The 22,879-nt window shown below is 36.4% G+C and overlaps 1 protein-coding gene across 1 annotated transcript in view; it reads left to right on the top strand.

The window, feature by feature from the left end:
- The window catches only part of CNTN1 (contactin 1), a 371,087-nt gene that overhangs the window by 70,507 nt on the left and 277,701 nt on the right, over nt 1-22,879 (top strand). The window contains exon 2 of the mRNA XM_079938240.1: nt 21,105-21,152. The gene's annotated coding sequence lies outside the window, so the exon portion shown is untranslated. The remainder of the gene's footprint in view (nt 1-21,104; nt 21,153-22,879) is intronic.

Genomic DNA, 22,879 nt, shown 5'->3' with positions numbered 1-22,879 from the left:
TGCACCGTTTCAAACTGAGATAGTGAGGAAGAAGGGATGAATGAATACTGAGCCTTACTGTGTGCCATCCACAGGTATGCCATTTACACATATTATTTCATCCAACAGTAACAGAAGTAAAGTCCACAGGAAAAGAAAGAAGTTATGAAGGGGATTAACAAAGAGGGGCACCATGCATTTCAGACACAGAAGACCTCTAGCATAATTTGGAGAAGACCTCTAGCTCAAGAATTGAGCATCAGTGATTCTGGAACTAAAAGGAAACATCTAGAAATGATCATTAAAACTTGGAAAGTATATAAAATAAGTCATGTATGTTCAGAGAAAAAAATAAGAGAATACTGGTCCAAATTTTAGTTAAGGTCTGTTACTTTTATTGGGTGACAGAAAAAACACAGGCCAATGATAAGGACAGATAAGCCAAGAGACAGCTAGCAGGATGTCCAAAATCATGCTGTATCATAAAAACCAGAGAAAAAGAGAGTTTTAAAAAGGAAAAATTGAACAAAAGCAATATATGCTGTAAAGAAAATGAGGAGAAAGAGGATTAAGGCAAAGCTTTATATTTTGAAATTAGAAAATAATTGGTGATACAAAACTTTGAGAAAACAGGAACAAATTTGTAGCCCCTTCTGAGAAAAGTCAGCAATTCACAGACCAGGCCAGGATATAGCAGCTCTAACGCCAAACAATATTTTTGAGAAGAGGATCTTGTTGAGAATGTAATTTAGGAAACTTCTGGGAGCACCATTGGAGAATACAGCCAAGCTAAGGCATTCAAACTGTTTGATTAATAGACCTTAAAATAGGTCCAGGTTCAATCTGGAAGAGATTGAGAGATGAAGCAGAAGCAAATCAGGGAAATAGATATCAGTAACATTTATGGGATGAGAAATTCTGAATAACCTCACTCACCAAGTTTCAAAAAAGGCAAATTAACAATTATGATCAATAAAGAATTCTGATACTGCAAATGTGGATTCTGGGTTTAAAAGAAGAACCAATGTCTTGCTGCAGGAAAGAAACTGTGTCTTGCAGCATAATATGTTATGGTCTCTGTAGCCCTGGTCCTCAGCAAAGTGCCTGGCACAATACACTGTCTGTAAATGAAGCAGGAGTTTAGTGAATGAATGAAAAATAGTGGGTTTTGAACAGGAGAATGAAATGACTAGGATAATATTTTAGAAAAGTCACTCTGTCTGCAATAAGGAATAGGTTTGCTCTGGGAATGATTGTAAAAAGCCAGGCTATTGCAGAAACATATACGAGAGCTTTAGAAGAAATAACCATGATTGTTTAAGTGGAGATAAAGAGAAGTGGGTAGATTTGAGAGATGTTTGAATTGAAGAATCACCAGAACTTGGTTAACAGAAGTATGAGGTAAGAGTGAGGGAGGAGCTGGGATGGTGCTCAGATTTCTGACTTGAGCAATAGGATGAAATATGATGCCAACAGATAAACCAGGAGAATATAAAAGGGATTAATTGGGGGATGGGTAATGATATGATAATGAGTTCAGCATTAGATTTGTTAAATTTGATATCTCTGTGGACCATCCAAGTAAAGATGATCAGTAGGCAGATCTCAGAAAAGAGCCCTGGACTAGCAACATTGAGATGAGGGTTTTATCAGCCTAGATTTGCTTATTAAAACCATGAAGGGAAATAAAACTGCCCACAAGAAATATACATAGGCAGGCGATAGAAGGACAGATAAATGTCTGAGGAATGTCTTCGCTAAAGGATGGGCAAAGGAGTTCACAGAAGAAACCAAGGAGTGGTTTAGGGGATGGAGACAAAATAAGGAGAGTATGGCACTGCTGAAGGAAAAATTAAGGGTGATACAACTGCATAAAGGTCAAAGAAGATCAGAACTAAATATATATGTACCTTTAGAATTGCTTTTATTTAGGCCACTGACCTTGATGAGAGAAATTTCAGGGTAGGGAAGGAGGAGGGAGCTATCTGCAGTGTTAAGACATGAGTGGAGCCTGAACTCTTGGAGTCAGTGAGTGTGTTGGGGAAGCAAGACAGGATTGAGGAGAGTGATGTAAGATGCAAATAGAAGCCAAGAGTTCAAGCTCCTCTTTTCAGAAGTTGGGTGTTGGATGATGAAACAGGGCTACAAGTTTATATTATTATATTAGATCCCCCAAACTTCCTCCCAAACTGGCACCTGTTATGTGGAGTGACTGTGGATAAAGGGCCAGGTCCAAAGCACTAACTGTGCTTTGTTTGGTTGTTTTTGGTTTGCAATGTTATTAAGGGTTGTGGACAGGAAAGAGAAGAAGCATTATTATGAGTCATTTTTTTTCTAAAAGCAGACAAATCCCAGTATTACCATAATCCTCCCTCCATTTCATTATTTTCTCACTTTCCTTATCTTCCTGCTATTCAAAACAGGCCAGAATATTTTGTCTTTCCTCCACCTAAGACATAACATAAGGTTTTAAAAGTACTCCTTTCATGGAATTTTGAATTACACAGTTTACCCAAATTAATTTTATAGCTTATAAAAACTTAAAAGTGCCAAAACGGATTATATTGTCATGCTTTGAGTCCTCTTCCTTGAGAATAAAATATATATGTATATATAATCAGAGTGGTATTAAAAATGTTTAACAATAAAATAAGTCCTATCTATATGTATATCTTAACCTTTATGCATATAAATATCTATTTATCCATCTATCTATATGTAGACATTTGCACAAGCTTTCCAGAGTTGTTCTTTCATAGGCAAATGGCATAAATATGAACCTTGGTTGGTATATCATCCTTTTTAAAGATTATTGCAATGTACCCACCGTATCTCTTGACTCTGATCTTAATATTTGTATAAAACAGTACCTTCAATAAATTTTACCTCCATGAAAATTAATACCTGAATTAAAGAAAACTGAATTCCAGACTTGTTATATGAAACAAACGGCTGATAAAACATTCTATGTAAGCCTATAGCCTATTCCCTTTCTGCACTGACTGGGCTTGGCACTTTCAATTTGAGAAAATGGCAATACGGTTAAGTGCATTTAAATTTTACTTTCATATTCATCCTCCACAATAGTGCAGATTCAGACCCTTTCCATCCTTTCAAATCCTCAAAATCTATATTTATTTTTTAAAATATAAGAATGGATGTATAAAACTAGGAGATGATGTAATTATACATAGTATAACATTTTATTGACTTTTGTATGTTAAATTTCTCTATTGTGAACAGTAGAGAGTTTCAGAGACTTCAAAAACCAAAACCAAAAACAAAACAAAAATAAAACAAAATGTATTAGCTTTAAGATGGTGCTCAGCATTCTTAAAGTTTTTTTTCTGACCCTGCTTTGTTCATGTTGCTATTCTAAGCACTTTGTAGCAACTGTTAGACATTAACCCTGCTTTTTTTTTTTAAAACATCTTTATTGGAGTATAATTACTTTAAATTGTTGTGTTAGCTGCTGCTGTATAACAAAGTAAATCAGCTATACATATACATATATCCCCATATACCCTCCCTCTTGAGTCTCCCTCACACGCTCCCTATCCCACCCTTCTAGGTGGTCACAAAACACCGAGCTGATCTCCCTGTGCTATGCAGCTGCTTCCCACTAGCTAACTGTTTTACATTTGGTAGTGTATATAAGTCCATGCTACTCTCTCACTTCGTCCCAGCTTACCCATCCCCCTCCCCCATCCTCAGGTCCATTTTCTATGTCTGCGTTTTTTCTTTTTTTTTTTAACATTTTTATTGGAGTATAATTGCTTTACAATGGTGTGTTAGTTTCTGCTTTATAACAAAGTGAATCAGTTCTACATATACATATATCCCCCTATCTCTTCTGCCTTGCATTTCCCTCCCTCCCACATTCCCTATTCCACCCTTCTAGCTGGTCACAAAGCACTGAGCTGATCTCCCTGTGCTATAAAACTGCTTCCCACTAGCTATCTATTTTACATTTGGTAGTGTATATATGTCCATATATACACTACTACTCTCTCACTTTGTCCCAGATTACGCTTTCCCCTCCCCATGTCCTCAAGTCCATTCTCTAGCACGTCTGCGTCTTTATTCCTGTCTTGCCCCTAGGCTCTTCATGACATTTTTCTTTTTTTTTTTGATTCCATATATATGTGTTAGCATACAGTATTTGTTTTTATATTTCTGACTTACTTCACTCTGAATTACAGACTCTAGGTCCACACACCTCACTACAAATAACTCAATTTTGTTTATTTTCATGGCTGAGTAATATTCCATTGTATATATGTGCCACATCTTCTTTATTCTTTCATCTGTTGATGGACAATTAGGTTGCTTCCATTTCCTGGCTATTGTAAATAGCGCTTCAATGAACATTGTGGTACATGTGTCTTTTTGAATTATGGTTTTCTCAGGGTATATGCCCAGTAGTGGCACTGCTGGATCGTATGGTAGTCTAATTTTAGTTTCTTAAGGAACATCCATACTGTTCTCCATAGTGGCTGTATCAATTTACATTCCCACTAACAGGGCAAGAAGGTTCCCTTTTCTCCACACCTTCTCCAGCATTTATTGTTTGCAGATTTTTTGATGATGGCCATTCTAACTGGTGTGAGGTGATATCTCATTGTAGTTTTGATTTGCATTTCTCTAATGATTAGTGATGTTGAGCATCCTTTCATGTGTTTGTTGGCAATCTGTATATCTTCTTTGGAGAAATGTCTATTTAGGTCTTCTGTCCATTTTTAGACTGGGTTGTTTGTTTTTTTGATATTGAGCTTCATGAGCTGCTTTCATATTTTGGAGATTAATCCTTTGTCCATTGCTTCATGTGTAAATAGTTTCTTCCATTCTGAGGGTTTTCTTTTTGCCTTGTTTACAGTTTCCTTTGCTGTGCAAAAGCTTTGAAGTTTCATTAGATCCCATTTGTTTATTTTTGTTTTTACCTCCATTTCTCTAGGAGGTGGGTCAAAAAGGATCTTGCTGCAATTTATGTCATGGAGTGTTCTGCCTATGTTTTCCTCTTAGTGTTTTATGGTGTCTGGTGTTACATTTAGTTCTTTAATCCATTTTGAGTTTATTTTTGTGTATGGTGTTAGGAAGTGTTCTAATTTCATTCTTTTACATGTAGCTGTCCAGTTTTCCCAGCACCACTTATTGAAGAGGCTGTCTTTTCTCCACTGTATATTCTTTTTTTTTTTATTTTTTTTTATTTTTTTTTTTATTTTTGCGGTACGCGGGCTTCTCACTGTTGTGGCCTCTCCCGTTGCGGAGCACAGGCTCCGGACGCGCAGGCTCAGCGGCCATGGCTCACGGGCCCAGCCGCTCTGCGGCATGTGGGATCTTCCCGGACCGGGGCACGAACCCGTGTCCCCTGAATCGGCAGGCGGACTCTCACCCACTGCGCCACCAGGGAAGCCCTCCACTGTATATTCTTGCCTCCTTTATCAAAGATAAGGTGACCATATGTGCGTGGGTTTATCTCTGGGCTTTCTATCCTGTTCCTTTGATCTATCTTTCTGTTTTTGTGCCAGTACCATACTGTCTTGATTACTGTAGCTTTGTAGTATAGTCTGAAGTCAGGGAGCCTGATTCCTCCCGCTCTGTTTTTCTTTCTCAAGATTGCTTTGGCTGTTCTGTGTCTTTTGTGTTTCCATACAAATTGTGAAATTCTTTTCTTGTTCTGTGAAAAATGCCTTTGGTAGTTTGATAGGGATTGCATTGAATCTGTAGATTGCTTTGGGTAGTATAGTCATTTTCACAATGTTGATTCTTCCAATCCAAGAACATGGTATATCTCTCCATCTGCTTGTATCATCTTTGATCTCTTTTGTCAGTGTCAGTATAGTTTAGTGCATACAGGTCTTTTGTCTCCTTAGGTAGTTGTATTCCTAGGTATTTTATTCTTTTTGTTGCAGTGGTAAATGGGAGTGTTTCCTTAATTTCACTTTCAGATTTTTCATCATTAGTGTATAGGAATGCCAGAGATTTCTGTGCATTAATTTTGTATGCTGCTACTTTACCAAATTCATTGATTAGGTCTAGTAGTTTTCTGGTAGCATTTTTAGGATTCTCTATGTATAGTATCAGGTCATCTCCAAATAGTGACAGCTATACTTCTTCTTTTCCAATTTGGATTCCTTTTATTTCTTTTTCTTCTCTGATTTCTGTGGATAAAACTTCCAAAACTATGCTGAATAATAACGGTGAGTGTGGACAACCTTGTCTTGTTCCTGATCTTAGGGGAAATGGTTTCAGTTTTTCACCATTGAGAACAATGTTGGCTGTGGGTTTGTCATATATGGCCTTTATTATGTTGAGGTAAGTTCCCTCTATGCCTACTTTCTTGGGGGTTTTTATCCTAAATGGGTGTTGAATTTTGTTGATAGCTTTTTCTGCATCTATTGAGATGATCATATGGTTTTTAACCTTCAATTTGTTAATATGGTATATCACATTGATTGATTTGAGTATATTGAAAAATCCTTGCATTCTGGGATAAACCCCACTTGTCCATGTGTATGATCCTTTTAATGTGCTTTTGGATTCTGTTTGCTAGTATTTTGTTGAGGATTTTTTATCTATGTTCATCAGTGATATTGTCCTATAGTTTTCTCTTTTTGTGACATCTTTGTCTGGTTTTGGTATCAGGGTGATCATGAACTTGTAGAATGAGTTTGGGAGTGTTCCTTTCTCTGCTATATTTTGGAAGATTTGGAGAAGGATAGGTGGTAACTTTTCTCTAAAATTTGATAGAATTATCCTGTGAAGCCTACTGGTCCTGGGCTTTTGTTTGTTGGAAGATTTTTAATCTCAGTTTCAATTTCAGTGCTTGTGATTGGTCTGTTTATATTTTCTATTTCTTGTAGGTTCAGTCTCAGAAGGTTGCACTTTTCTAAGATTTGTCGATTTCTTCCAGGTTGCCCATTTTATTGGCATATAGTTGCTTGTAGTAATCTCTCATGATCCTTTGTATTTCTGCAGGGTCAGTTGTTACATCTCCTTTCTAATTTCTAATTCTGGTGATTTGAGTCTTCCCTTTTTTTCTTGATGAGTCTGGCTATTGATTTATCAATTTTGTTTAACTTCTCAAAAAGCCAGCTTTTCGTTTTATTGATCTTTGCTATTGGTTCCTTCATTTCTTTTTCATTTATTTCTGATCTGATTTTTATGATTTCTTTCCTTTTTCTACTATAGGGTTTTCTTCTTCTTTTTTTTTTTTTTTGCGGTACGCGGGCCTCTAACTGTTGTGGCCTCTCCCACCATGGAGCACAGGCTCTGGACGCGCAGGCTCAGTGGCCATGGCTCACGGACCTAGCTGCTCCGCGGCATGTGTGATCCTCCTGGACCGGGGCATGAACCCGTGTCCCCTGCATTGGCAGGCAGACTCTCAACCACTGTGCCACCAGGGAAGCCCCTTTTCTTCCTTTTTTAGATGTTCTGTATCTAATTGCTTTAGCTGTAAGGGTAGATAGTTTATTTGAGTTTTTTCTTGTTTCTTGTAGTGGGATTGTATTGCTATAAACTTCCCTCTTAGAACTGCTTTTGCTGCATCCCATAGGTTTTGGGTCATAGTGTTTTCATTTTCATTTGTTTCTAGGTATTTTTTGATTTCCTTTTTCATTTCTTTAGTGATCTCTTAGTTATTTAGTAGTGTATTGTTTAGCTTCCATGTGTTTGTATTTTTTACAGTTTTTTTCCTGTAATTGATATCTAGTCTCATAGTGTTGCAGTTCGAAATGACACTTGATATGATTTCAATTTTTTTAAATTTACCAAAGCTTGATTTGTAACCCAAGGTATGATCTATCCTGAAGAATGTTCCATAAGCACTTGAGAAGAAAGTATATTCTGTTGTTTTTGGATGGAATGTCCTATAAATATCAGTTAAGTCCATCTTGTTTAATGTGTCATTTAAATTTTGTGTTTCCTTATATATTTTCCTTATGGATAATCTGTCCATTGGTGAAAGTGGGGTGTTAAAGTCCCCTACTATTATTGTGTTACTGTCAATTTCCTCTTTTATGGCTATTAGCATTTGCCTTATGTATTGAGGTGCTCCTATGTTGGGTGCATAAATATTTACAATTGTTATACCATCTTCTTGGATTGATCCCTTGATCATTATGTAGTGTCCTTCTTTGTCTCTTGTCTTTGCTTTGAAGTCTATTTTGTCTGATATGAGAATTTCTACTCCAGCTTTCTTTTGATTTCCATTTGCATGGAATATCTTTTTCCATTCCCTCACTTTCAGTCTGTATGTGTCCCTAGGTCTGAAGTGAGTCTCTTGTAGACAGCATATATATGGGTCTTGTTTTTGTATGCATTCAGCCAGTCTGTGACTTTTGGTTGGAGCATTGAATCTATTTACATTTAAGGGAATTATTGATATGTATGTTCCTATTCCCATTTTCTTAATTGTTTTGGGTTTGTTATTGTAGATCTTTTTCTTCTCTTGTGTTTCTTGCCTAGAGAAATTCCTTTAGCATTTGTTGTAAAGCTGGTTGGTGGTGCTGATTCTCTTAGCTTTTGCTTGTCTGTAAAGGTTTTAATTTCTCCATCAAATCTAAATGAGATCCTTGCTGGGTACAGTAACCTTGGTTGTAGTTTTTCCCTTTCATCACTTTAAATATTTCCTGCCACTCCTTTCTGGCTTGCAGAGTTTCTGCTGAAAGATCTGCTGTTAACCTTATGGGGATTCCCCTGTATGTTATTTCTTGCTTTTCCCTTGCTGCTTTTAATATGTTTTCTTTGTATTCGATAGTTTGATTAGTATGCATCTTGGCATGTTTCTCCTTGGATTTATCCTGTATGAGACTCTCTGTGCTTCCTGGACTTGACTATTTCCTTTCCCATATTAGGGAAATTTTCAACTATAATCTCTTCCAATATTTTCTCATTCCCTTTCTTTTTGTCTTCTTCTTCTGGGACTACTATAATTCGAATGTTGGTGCAGTTAATATTGTCCTGGAGTTCTCTGAGACTGTCCTCAGTTCTTTTCATTCTTTTTTCTTTATTCGTCTCTGCAGCAGTTATTTCCACTATTTTGTCTTCCAGGTCATTTATCCTTTCTTCTGCCTCAGTTCTGCTATTGATTCCTTCTAGATAATTTTTAATTTCATTTATTGTGCTGTTCATCATTGTTTGTTTGCTCTTTAATTCTTCTAGGTCCTTGTGAAACATTTCTTGTATTTTCTCCTTTCTATTTCCATTATTTTGGATCATCTTTACAATTTTTACTCTGAATTCTTTTTCAGGTAGACTGCCTATTTCCTCCTCATTTGTTTTGGTCTGGTAGGTTTTTAATTTGCTCTTTCATCTGGTGTGTATTTCTCTGTCTTCTCATTTTGCTTAACTTACTGTGTTTGAGGTCACCTTTTCCCAGGCTGCATATTTGTTGTTCTTATTGTTTTTCCTGTCTTTCCCCAGTGGGTAAGGTTATTTCAGTGGGTTGTTTAAGCTTCCTGGTGGAGGGGACTCGTGCCTGTGTGCTGGTGGGTGAGGCTGGATCTTGTCTTTCTGGTGTGCAGGACTTCGTTCAGTGGTGTGTTTTGGGGTATCTGTGAACTTATTATGCTTTTAGGCAGCCTCTCTGCTAATGGGTTGTGTTGTGTTCCTGCTTTGCTAGTTGTTTGTCATGGGGTGTCCAGCACAGGAGTTTTCTGGTCATTGAGTGGAGCTGGGTCTTAGCATTGAGATGGAGATCTCTTGCAGAGCTCTCACTGACTGATATTACGTGAGGCCTGGAGGTCTCTGGTGGTCCAATGTCCTGAACTTGCCTCTCCCACCTAAGAGGCTCAGGCCTGACACCTGGCCAGAGCACCAAGACACTGTCAGCCACATGGCTTAGAAGAAAATGGAGGAAAAGCAAGAAAGAAAAAATAAAATAAAGTGAAATAGAATAAACAAATTTATTAAAATAAAAAATAAGAATATTATTAAAATGAAAAAATTTAAAAAGTTTTTTAAAAAAATAAGAGAGCAACCAAACCAATAAAGAAACTCACCAATGATAATAAGCACTAAAAGCTATGCTAAGATAAATATAAAAATCAGAAACTAGTCAGTCATTTACAGCAAACCCCAAGTCTACAGTTGCCCCCAAAGTCCACTGCCTCAATTTTTGGATGTCTTGTTGTCTATTCAGGTATTCCACAGGTGCAGGGTACATGAAGTTGATTGTGGAGATTTAATCCACTGCTCCTGATGCTGCATGGAAAAACCTCCCTTTCTCTTCTTTGTTTGCACAGCTCCTGGGGTTCAGCTTTGGATTTGGCCCTGCCTCTGCATTTAGGTCACCCTCTGGTGTTTGTTCTTTGCCCAGACAGGAGGGAGTTAAAGGAACGGCTGATTAAGGGGCTCTGGCTCAGTCAGGTCGGGGGGGAGGGAGATGTATGGAATGTGGGGTGAGCCTGAAGCAGCAGAGGCCAGCATGATGTTGCAACAGCCTGAGGCACGCCGTGTGTTCTCCCGGGGAAGTTGTCCCTGGATCACGGGACCCTGGTGGTGGTGGATAGTGACCTATGCTTGCATGCAGGATTCTTGGTGCCTGCAGCAGCAGTCTTAGCATTTCACACCCATCTCTGTGGTCTGCGCTGATAGCTGTGGCTCACCCTCATCTCTGAAGCTCATTTAGGCAGTGCTCTGAATCCCTTCTCATAGTGCACCCTGAAACAATGGTCTCTTGACTCTTAGGTATTTCCAGACATTTTCCCAGACTCCTTCCTGGTTAGCTGTGGTGCAGTAGCTCCCATCAGCTATGTTCACGCCACCAACCCCAGTCCTCTCCCTGCGCTCCGACTGAAGCCCGAGCCTCAGCTCCCAGCCCCCGCCCGCTCTGGCGGGTGAGCAAAGCCTCTCAGACTGGTGAGCGCTGGTCGGCAGTGATTCTCTATGCAGGAATATCTGCTTTGCCCTCTGCACCCCTGTTGCTGCACTCTCTTCCATAGCTCTGAAGCTTCTCCCCTGCCACCCCCCGTCTCCATCAGTGAAGGGGTTTCCTAGTGTGTGAAAACTTTTCCTCCTTCACAGCTCCCTCTCACTGGTGCAGGTCCCATCCCTATTCTTTTGTCTCTGTTTTTTCTTTTTTCTTTCGCCCTACCCAGGTATGTGGGGAGTTTCTTGCCTTTTGGAAAGTCTGAAGTCTTCTGCCAGCATTCAGTAGGTGTTCTGTAGGAATTGTTCCACGTATAGATGTATTTTTGATGTATTTGTGAGGAGGAAGCTGATCTCCACATCTTACCTCTCCGCCACCTTGTAGGTCCTCTTTAAATCTTATATCCTGATAAAGGGTAACATATATAGGTATATTATGAATAAGCCATGGTTCATGTTCTTTTTTGTACTGTTTACATTTTACTTCATTTGAAGAACCTTTCTTTCCAATTCCAGGTAATGCAAAGAGCTGTAAGGCTAGAAATCATCACTCAGGAACAAAAGTGTACAGATATCTACATCCATGAATTTAATGCAAGACTACAGAGAGATACATGATGTTTTGTTATTTGTAGGCACCAGCAAGTTTTCACAACCTAAGATCAAGATTTAACACAAAGAATTATTACAATGGCTACTTGAAATGGTACAAAATTGCCCTGGGAAGTATGACCAAAAACAAACCAGCAAACAAACAAAAACAAACCTTAGAGGTCAGTGTAAGGCAAAAATGTACTGTAGTTAGTACATTACTGCATAGTTACTTTATAGGTCAGTTACACATCTAAATAGATCTTAATGCTAGAAAACAAAATTTATTTGAGTCATAAGTGTGGCTTATTATTATCTATTGTGAAAGCTACAAATGCAACTATTTAGGGCATTTACCTCATTCCACAGGGTGACCTGTAATGCTGATGCAGCCTATAGCACTAACATTTCTCTATTATTATTTTATTTTATATTTCTATCATCATGATTAAGTTGGGAGGATCTACAATATTCTGAGACAGATGAGATCTTCTTATGGCTAGGTCAAATATTGGACACATAAAAGTAAAGCCTCATAAAAATACTAAAATCCATTGAATTGTACACTTAAAATGTGTCAATTTTATGGTATGCAAATAATATCTAAATAAAGCTCCTTAAAAAAAAAAGATAGAAGCAGGACAGGATATCACTTGAAGCCACTACTGATTGATGACTTGGGATTCCTGGATCTTCTGTGAAATACAGTAGTGTCAGTTATTCATCTCCAACTTTTTATCTTAAATTGCTTTCTTTCTTCCAGATACTTTTCCATCTTCAAAAATGTCCAGTCAGCTTCAGCTCATAAAAACAAATATGAAACAGAACAAATCTTTATCCTTCTTTCCTCCTTTTCTGCCTTCTCTTAGGTTTTAGATTTTTTTTTAAATGTCTGCACATTCTATTTCTTCATCTTTACCCTCCACCCAGTTCTGGCCCCTCACTTTATTATCGGATTGAGACTGACTGTGCAGCATTCACTAGTTGTTCTTGGATTGCCAGATATAGTGATTTCTGCACAGTCCGCATCTTCCTGGAACTCTCTGAAGTAAGGGACATTCTTGAGAATCTCTTTTCATTAACACATTTTTTGTTTTTGGCTTCAGTGATGCTATTTTTAACTTGTCATATCCCATCTCTAATTAGAGTTCTACAGTGTTATTTCTTTTTTTGGCTTATCTTGTAGGTCCCACTTCTCCCAATCCTAGACGCTTCCCAACTACATTCTCTCATTCTCTTGGCATTAGCTCTCACACTTCTATGAAAATGACACCCAAATCCCCAGCTCTATCCTTACTCACTGTCTTAACTTTGGATACATATTTTCCACTTTCTTTTTGATTTCTCCATCATCTCATACTGAACTTCAAAAAAGGAATCTTTCCTCTTCCCCCAGACTTTATCTCCCAATCTTAATTAATAATATATTCATACATGTAGTCAACCATCTTATGATATTTATATTATCTACAATTCTTATCTCTTTCTTATTCTCTGTATCCAGGCAGTTACCAGGTCCTGTCATTCCTATCTTGAAATTTCTTTCATGTTATATAAAACCTTTCTCTGTTTTCGTAGTTATAAACTATTCCCAGGACTTTAAGGCAGGGAAGGGACTGTTACATATACAGTCTAGTAGCACAGAATTCCCTCAAGACCTTACTTTTTGTAACACTCCAGGAGGCTGTCCTGACACAAAATTCATCATAATGTGAAAGAACAATGTCTTTAGAATCAGGCCAGGACTGGAGCTATCACATATGGTGCATTGCTGTAAATTAGAAAAAGAATCCTAAAATATACATCTTTCTATCAAAAAATAGTCATAATATTGATTTTTTCAAGACAAATAAACTCTATTGACACCTGTGGGAAATTTTCAATAATAAATATACCAATCTACCTCATCTATACCCTTATATGTAGTGTTCTAACAAGTGCAGAAATTACACAACCATACATGGTAGCACTGCATGGGTCTAATTTTTCAAATCCTGGCCCTACAGCTATGTAACATTGGTAATATACTTAACCACTTTAAACTTCAGATTTATGACCTATAAAGTGTGACTAATACTACTATATCTTTCAGAGTTTTTAGCAAGGGTAAATAAGAAAAAAAACTATATATATATATATATATATATATATATATATATATATATATATATATATATATATAAAATTAGCAACTTCAAGTTTACCTGCGTATGTTCTCAATCTGCTGCCCCAATAGTACAAATCATTAAAAGATGCCAGATTGTGGAATTCCTTACACTAATATAAAGATGAGATGAAAATACTGTTGGTTTTAACAGCTCACTATAAATCATTAAAATTTTTACCTCTGAGAGTATTTCATGGAGGACATTTCAAAAGAATTAGAAGAGGGCTTCCCTGGTGGTGCAGTGGTTGAGAGTCCACCTGCTGATGCAGGGGACATGGGTTCGTGCCCTGGTCCGGGAAGATCCCATATGCCACGGAGCAGCTGGGCCCGTGAGCCATGGCCGCTGAGCCTGCGCGTCTGGAGCTTGTGCGCCGCAACGTTAGAGGCCACAACAGTGAGAGGCCTGCGTACCACAAAAAAAAAAAAAAATTAGAAGAATAGATGTCCTATTTTTCCATTAACTAAGGGTTGTAGCCCAGAGCCTAATGTTTATACCTGAAAGTTGCTGTTAGCTATTTGGACAAAATGATGAGAAAGCTTTTAGCACACTACAAGAAAGTGTCTTGGTTTCATCATTTCCATGTTATGATTATATTTTATTATTCTCTTATATTAGGATCAGCAAACTACAGGCCATGGGCCTTATGTACTCTTTTTGTAAATAAAGTTTTATTGGGACACAGTCACACACATTTATATATGCATTGTCTAGGCTGCTTTTCCACCACAATGTTAGAGTTGAGTAGTTGTCACAGAGAACTGTTGGTCCACTAAGCAAAGAATATTTACTATCTGGCCCTTTTCCTAAAATGTTTGCTGATCCCTACCTTTCTGGTCACTTTAAAAATATTAATTCACTTGAACTTCAATTTTGCTCAATTTTACACATATGAAGAAAAAAGATTGTATTAATCTGGAGTATGGTGAGACTTATTTTTCCTTCCAAAGTATATTTTATGGCTCAACAATGGAAAGTTAGTTTCTGTATGCTGCCTTAAACATGTACAATTCTCAGGTTTTTTTTTTTTTTAAAAAAAGAAAACAATACAAACAAAAACCCCCTAAGGCAGAACAACCTGTTTCTTTTCACCAGATTTTTATTGGCATTACCTAGAAAATATTTCCTGTAAGAAATAAGCTTTTTAACAACTGATATTTTCCTTTCTTTTAACATTAAAAAGTGATAGTAGGGAAACATCCATTTAATAGTCAGAAGAGCCATGAATTTGATGACATAGTGATGGAGTTATTTCCCTGTTGGAAACTATTTTTGATTGAAATTCAGGGAATTCATGATTACCCATTTTTTTTCATTAAAGCAAGTAGTTGAAACCATAATTTTCACACGGGAAAACAATTCATATTTTACAAGATTAAAAAAATTAATACTCTACATTAAAAGCTCAGTAAATAATGATTTCTCAATAGTAGTTAATTTTTTATTATAAAGATTAAGTTCATTAAGTAAAATATGTCAAATTATTTCAGCATACCCTTCAAAAAGTCTATTTAATGATCAACTCCCCATCAGTTTGTTTTGAATTACTTAACTGTTCCTTCTGTGTGCTACTTCTCATTTTTAAAAATGAATAAGAATTTAACACTCTTCACCTTTAACTTAAAAGAATTCTACCAAAGACATTTATAATTTAAAAGCTCATTGTCTGGTGTCATTTGGATATGTAGATATACCTAAAGGTATAATTAGTTATGGAGCAAGGAAATATACAGCAAACTTTAAGATATTTATTTTTTATCAGGCTTTCCAATTTCCTAAATTTCAATGGCCAGGGAATGGACCTTAATTAAAAGAACATCCTCCAAGAAGTTTGCTGTCAGTTAAGACATTCTTTGTAGTGTGTTTTAGAGTCAAGTCATGAAAGTTAAGTTTTCCTATTATTAACTGTGAAGCAGTTAAGAAATACTTTGGGATCCAATATAGAAAATCCTCAAAGTTAAATAAAATTGTTAGGAGAAATGAAATCTGTTTTTAAAAGAAGAAATTGATTACAAAAAAGTAGCATTTCCACTGATATCAAAATATAGGTACAAAGCACAACAGGGTGCATATTAGCTGGATTATGAAAGATATTCATAGACAAGCATAGTTCAAAGCAATCTAGTTCTGGTTCCTGCTGCTGTTATTGTTATGAGGATTCATTTTATCTGGAAATATAAATCTCCCTAAAGTCACAGTGGTTCCTGGGGAAAACATAAAGAATTTGAGCTTAGAATTTAGTCTGGATTCCTAAGATCTTTTGGACCATGTATCTTTCTCCTGAAAAAGCTTCAGACCAAATTGTAGTCTATATTTTATATTGTATTCTAGACTGTGGTCCTACAAAGCTTAAAATTTACCTCCTTTGGGGACTATAGCTCATCAGCACAGGTATATGGAAGAGTTGTTCTGTACTCTTATTATACCAGGAGTGCTGCTCACCAAAACAATCAGTTTATTCAAGTAATTGGAAAACAATGTGAAGTATTTATACACAGTGAACACAGCCTAAGACAAAAACTATAGTTTGGGAAAATAATAAGAAGTTAGGGTTGGACAAGATGGCCATAAGAAGTTATCTATCTCATTTTGTATAAGAAAGGCATACTGGAAAGATGACAGGTAGACTTGCTGTATCTACATTCCAGTTGGGAAAAGGGATAAAGAATCATCTGAATGATTAGGCTTTAAAGTTTAAGGCCATTAGAGATTTGGAATGTTTGAGATGAAAGATCTGAAACATCAGCCAAGAATTTATTTAGTTGTCAATAATGTGGGAAACTATTGATACAATATGGTTCTGGGATATCCAACATAGAAAATAAAATTTGAAATTGTTTCTCACACTTGTCTTTGTCTCATATTTTTATAGTTTCTTTTTTGAGGAAAAAAGAAAAAAGACCAAGCTTCATTTTAAGGTTAATCTCAAAATTCCATGAATGAAAAGAGAAGGACTTTAAGGAAAGGTCAAGGCACTCTAGTCGAGCCTCTTGTTTTGGTTAGAGGTTCAGGGCTTATTGAGTAAGAAGATGTGATGTGTTTTCTGGAATGACCAATCGCACGAAAGGGTAGATTTCTTTTTAAAGAATTTTATGCAAAGATGACAGAAGTTTCTTTTCTTTATGAAGATGTATGACTCATTAATGAATCAGTCTTTGTCTTGCACTAGACAGCAATCACATGCTCACTAGTAAGGTTGCTTCTGTTAGCAAGAACTGTCTCATCCATAAGCAGCTAAAAGTGGAAGCCAAATACATGAAAATAAGTTGAATGCAAAACAAACTCAAGATTTTGAAATGTAAGTGATCAGCAAAAGGAATGATAATCTTGGAATATAAGTAATGACTGTATTAGGTCTATTAAGCTATCTATGAATAGATGGGTAAAGTGCTAGGATCAGGCAAACCCACAATCATGTCTGGGACAAAGGGTCTCAGAAGAGACAAAGGGATGAAGTCAGATGTGAAGAGATTTTGTGTAAGCCACCAGAAGAAACACGAACACTGCACTCTCACACTTGGGTCTCTATCTCATTGGGCATCTGTCTCGATCATTCAAAATAGAAAATTTTAAATCTCAGCTCAGGCTGGGCCATTACACATGGCCCCAATCCTATGCTGAGTATGTGGCAAAGATCCCTGGGTAAACTTTCCTCTCATTTCCTAAGGGTTCCATTGGAGACAAGTTTTCCCCTCACGTATTAGGAACAACTTACATGTAGAATGAATTCTGTTTTTTTTAATATCTTATGTGAGATAAGAGGAGAGTTGGCCATTGTTATTTCTTCCTTCCATAAAATTAGTCACCAAAATGAAGTATTGGAACAAGAGTACTCAAAACAACATCATTAGGTGAATAAGGCAGCATAAAAGGCCATAAATTTAATTATCTCTGTGTGTACATTGTCTTCTCAATTGTACCCTATTACAAAGTGGATACTTATTGATTTACTTAGTGTCTGCTTATATTTTGGTTTCTGCATCTGTTGTCATTTTCCGTAAGGAGAAAAGAATAGCTTTCCCTTAGAGTAGCAATGTAAATGATCAAAGTAACAGATCTTTGGAAACTAAGTTCTCTTTTTTCTGTTCTGTTCCTTCTACTGTTTTTCATTAGTCATCTCAGGAGATTAAATTTTCTTTAGAATACTAATTGGATGTAATTTTGCCTTGTCACTTAAGAAATTGTTAATCCTGGAAGTTAAATTTTGTGACAAAACAACATTTTAATTGATTTACTTTTCAAATCTGCTGTAATTAACCAAATGTGTCTGGTTCTTGAGGAAGAGGTCTATAATTCTCCTGTATGAAAATATCGAGCAATGAAAGTCTATCTGGAAAAGATTTTTCTCCCCAGCCAAACACATGGTTTTTCCCCTTAATTAAAAAAAAAGGGAGGTATTCTAAATGCCAGCTGCACTTTTCCGTTGACCAGAGGAAAGTTCATAACAGCCTCCTCTATCTTACTGAATGCAGCAAACATGCTTCAGTCCTCATCAGACTTGTTCTCTGCAGCCTCCATACTCTTGCCTTGTCAAGGTCCCTCCTTCCACAGATCCTTCTTCATGTCTTCCATCATGCCATACTCTGTTGGATTTTCCTGAGTTTCTTTGTTTCTCTTCAGTTTCCCTTGCTGGTTCATTTTCCTCTGCGGATGCCTGCATTCTCCAGGGCTCTGCTGGCATTAGCCTCTCTTCTCACTTCCCAACTCTCGTACCTTATGCAGTACAGCTAAGTCTTTAACAACACAGGCTACATAAACTGACTACCTATGTTTAATCCTGTGCATTAGTTTCCTGTTGCTGTGTAGCAAATTCCCACAACTTTGTGGCTTAAGACAACACTCATTCAGCATTTCACAGTTTTGCAGGACAGAAATCTGGGTGGAGTTCAGCTGGGTTCTCTGCTCAAGGTCTCACCAGGCTGAATTCTAGCTGGAGGCTAGGGCTGAGGACTCATCTGAGAGGCTTGAATCTTCTTCCAAGCTCACTAGTGTTGGCAGAATTTAATTTCTTGTGGTTGTAGAACTGAAGGTCCCATCTTCTTGATGGCTGTTGGCCAGGGCCTAGTGTCAGTTCTTAGAAACTGCCTGTGATTCTCTGCCACGTGACCCCCTACCTAGACCTTCTAACGCTTCCAATTTGACGTTCTTTTAAAGGGATGAACTGATTAGGCTAGGCCTACGTCATCTCCCTTTTGTTTTTAACTCAAAGTCAACTGATTAATAACTAAATAGTAGGAATTGTATCCCATCACAATTACAGATTTTGCCCTGCACAGGAGAGGAAATTGTGTGTACAAGGTACGTACACCAGGGGTTAGGAGTGTTTGAGGCCATCTTAGAATTCTGCCTATCACATCCTAGTTCTGCCATTTACTAGCTGCATGAATTTAGGCAAGTTATATAATTTCTCTGTACCTTGGTTTTTGCATCTTTAAAGTGGGATAATAAATAAAATATTCTTTGTGGAGTTATTTTGAGGACTAATGGGATTGATACATGTAAAATCCTTAGAACTGTGCCTGATACATAGTAAGAGCCTGCAAATTTTCAGTTATCATTATTAATCTATTTTCTCTCCATAGATATTGCATCCACTCCCATGACATCACACAATTACTGATATTCTTATGGTAGATATTGCTTTTCCAAATAATTACACTTTTTAAATCTAAACTTATGACTTCACTTGCAAACCTGATCTTTTCTAGTGATTCTTATCACAGCAAATAGTACAATTATACTATTATAGTATAATAGTTCCTTATGCTTTCCAATTTTCTCTTCCTTTCCTACCATTCATTCATTAAAAAATTATTTTTTGGAGTATCAACTATGTACAAAGCATATGATGATAGAGGATATAATAGTCAGTAAAAAGATACAGTCTCTGCCCTCATAGAACTTATAATCAAGTTAGAGAGACAGATTATACTGTATCACACAAAACTTATTAAAATAAACCCATTTTCTCAATATCTTTTGCAAACACTCAAGTCAAAGCCACTACCTCTCTTTCCTGAACTAGAGCAATAACCCTTCACTGGGTTCCAACATTCACTCTTCCTCCACTTTTTTCCTCCTCTCAGAGCTACCCTCTTCAAGGAAACCTTATTATGTCACTCATCTGCAGAAATCCTTTCAATGGCCTCTTGTAATATGTAAGATAAAAACAAATCTTCTTCATAACCTGCCGTGCCCCTGCCAGAGCTCTCCAGCTCTGTACACCCCCACTCACCCCTCCTGGTCTGTGCTTTAGCCCTATGGCCTTCTTCTTGCTCCTCCATGGTGCCTCGCTCCTTCATGCCTCAGCATTGTGCACCTGCCAGTCCTTCAAAACTGGCCACTCTCTCTCTTCCCTGCTCTGTCTTTGCCTGATCATTCTGAGTTTAAATTTTATTCCCTCCAAACTAAATCAGCATCCTCATTATACTCAAAGTACCATATGAGTCTTCTTCATCATATTTAATATAACATATAGTTATGTATTGATTTGAGTCATTATTTGATTAATATCTGCCATCATTCTGAAGAAGGGATGTTTGAGACAAGATCTAAAAGAAGAGCTTCAGCCACATGAAAAGTTATATTTCATAGATTTCAAGTGTGTTTTGTTTATGAGGGAATATGACATAGCTTGTATTTTAAATGTAAAGACTAATCTCAGAATGGGGATTTGAGGGGCAAGCTTCCTATGTAACTACCTCTGTGTTAATTCAGACCAAGCTTACCTTATTAGTATTTGGGAGGGAACACATTTGTGATCATGAGGGTTACTGAAGACTTGAACAAGAATGTGAGAAAGTGTTCTTTAAACTATAAAACTCACAACATGACTTTTGCTGCTGTTATTGTTAATATCACCAAAATATCAGGTTATCCAAACACTTGAGCTCAGTTGAATTTAATCCATTAAATTACACCCAAATACTTGGTTTACTTTACCAAATTATTTAGGTCTACCTGTGTTTTTTTTCCTTAAATTTACTTATGTGTGTGTGTGTGTGTGTGTGTGTGTGTGTGTGTGTAATACCATTCTATCAATATGTAAACATACATTTGGAATACTCACACATATACATATGGTGTATGTGTGGTGCGTATGGTATATACACACGCTTCCTATAGTATATTTTAGTCTAGTGTTCATTATCATAAAATGGGTCAAGTTCAGAAGTCCTATTATTATAGCTTTATTTAAAATGTTAATTTTTAATACAATTCAATAATGCTTAATAAGATGATATTTGGGATATAACTCATCAATAGGCTTTGCAAATAGTGAAACAAGTCAAATTCCTTTAGCTTAAAAGTGTTTACTGATTTTTAAAATATATTTTATGAATATTCCAAAACTTTAGTGGTCAAGGCAATAAACAAAAACTTCTAGATGATGAATATGCTACTAATTTTTTGTAGAAAATATTAAAAATCATTGCTAAAAGTAAAAGCACCTTTATCTTCAAGCTAACTGACTGTCGTTTCATAATTATTGACTTGTAGATATCTGCTTTGGATGGTTTCTGAAGCCAAATTCAGAACAATCTTAAGGTAAGCTGTTTACTCGGGGGATGTGTATGTTTATGTACGTGTATTTTAGTTTTAAAGAATAAAAATTATGCCAAAACAGTGTGTGATAGAATATTCAAATGTATTTTTAGTAACTGAGCATGGAGAAATTTTCCGGTTCATGATAAACACTCAATGTTATTGCTTCTGTTTTATCTGTTATTTCTCAACTTCAAAAATATCAAAATGTGATAAACTGTTTGATGACTACTTATTAAATGTCCTTTCAGTGCCCTCTCGCACAATAGCCATACAAGTAAATCACTGTGTAAATACATAAAACAAGTAAAGGACAATTAATCCTGAGTTAATAGAGGTTGGAATGAGTTATCAAATATGGGCTGAATGAGAAACCTGAGGCTGGTTAAAGTTATGTAGCTGGTAAGTGGCACAGTTACAAGCTGAGGCCTAACTAACGCCCAAATTTTGGTTTCTTATCACTGTGTAAACTACCTGGAAAAGATAAGAGTTAAACCGAATTTTGCAAATTTTCTACTGAAGAGACAATGAGAAGGGAACGTTTTGTGCTATGACGACCGTTAACAAAAGCGTGAAAGATCCTATAGATATGCAGTGTGCTAGAGTGACAAGTTGTAATGAAGAGCATTTGAGAAAAATGTAATAAAAATTGTATAGCCAGAGCAGATTGAGATTACGGACATACTTTGATGGATAATATTGAGTGACTGTTCCAGTTTCATCTCTAGTGTCCTCTACCTGCAAACTACTAAATTGGATTATTGCCATTGGAGTTGGGTACAAGAATCCAGAATGTGGTCAGGGTGATCAGTTAAAAAAGATAAAAAGTATTGAATTAAAAGGGATCTTTGAAAATTATCTAGTCCTGTCAAGACATGAAGTGATGTCCTAATTCTAATAGAGGCCAGAAGACCTGGAAGCAAACAAATATGACAGCTCTTTATGATAGATTAGATAAGAGGAATAAAGGAAGGAAGAACAGAGAGGGTTTTAAGATTATTCTCACAGAAAAAAAGGAAAAATTTTAAAACTGATAGAAAAGGAATATAAACTATTTTGTTAGAGAACAGAATGAGTTTGGTTTCTCTATTTTGCATCTGAAATATTGAAGGGGACCCACATTCACAGTTCTTACAGGACATAGAAAGTTAAATGAAGAAAGGGGTGAAGATTGGGTCCTAATTCCATTAAATGTATTTATTACTTTAGAGGGGGTGATTACTCTGGAAGGATTAGTATAAAAATAGAAGAACATATGGCTGATATTTAAACACCATTTTCAGTTGAACATTTTAAGAACAAAATATAGGGGTGTAAGCTTGAAAAATATATGTAAGAAGATGTAACTTGTATGCCTTCTATATGTAACACTAAATTCTCAAAGGTTTTATTTGTTTTGGATTATTGTTTTGGGATTTTGTTTATTTCTTTGTTTGGCAACATAGTGTATTTCTTTTAAAAGTAAGTAATGCAAATTACTTAAAAATCAGCTCTGGAAAACATTTATTTTAAATACTGACAATGTTACTTCTTTTACTTTAAGGATTTTCTTTCATTGGGCGTTACCATTATCCTGTTAACAATGCTTCAGGCAAAATACAATTTTAAATTACTTTTATTTAAGAATCTAAGCTCTCATTCATTCATTGTGCAATGAAATATGTGAATTAGATGGTAAACAAGAAGAGAAAGAAAGAAGGGAATCTCTACTTAGAGTACAAATTACTTCA

Source organism: Stenella coeruleoalba, assembly GCF_951394435.1.
Source record: "Stenella coeruleoalba genome assembly, chromosome: 11".
NCBI lineage: Eukaryota > Metazoa > Chordata > Mammalia > Artiodactyla > Delphinidae > Stenella > Stenella coeruleoalba.
This window is presented reverse-complemented; position numbering and strand designations above follow the sequence as displayed.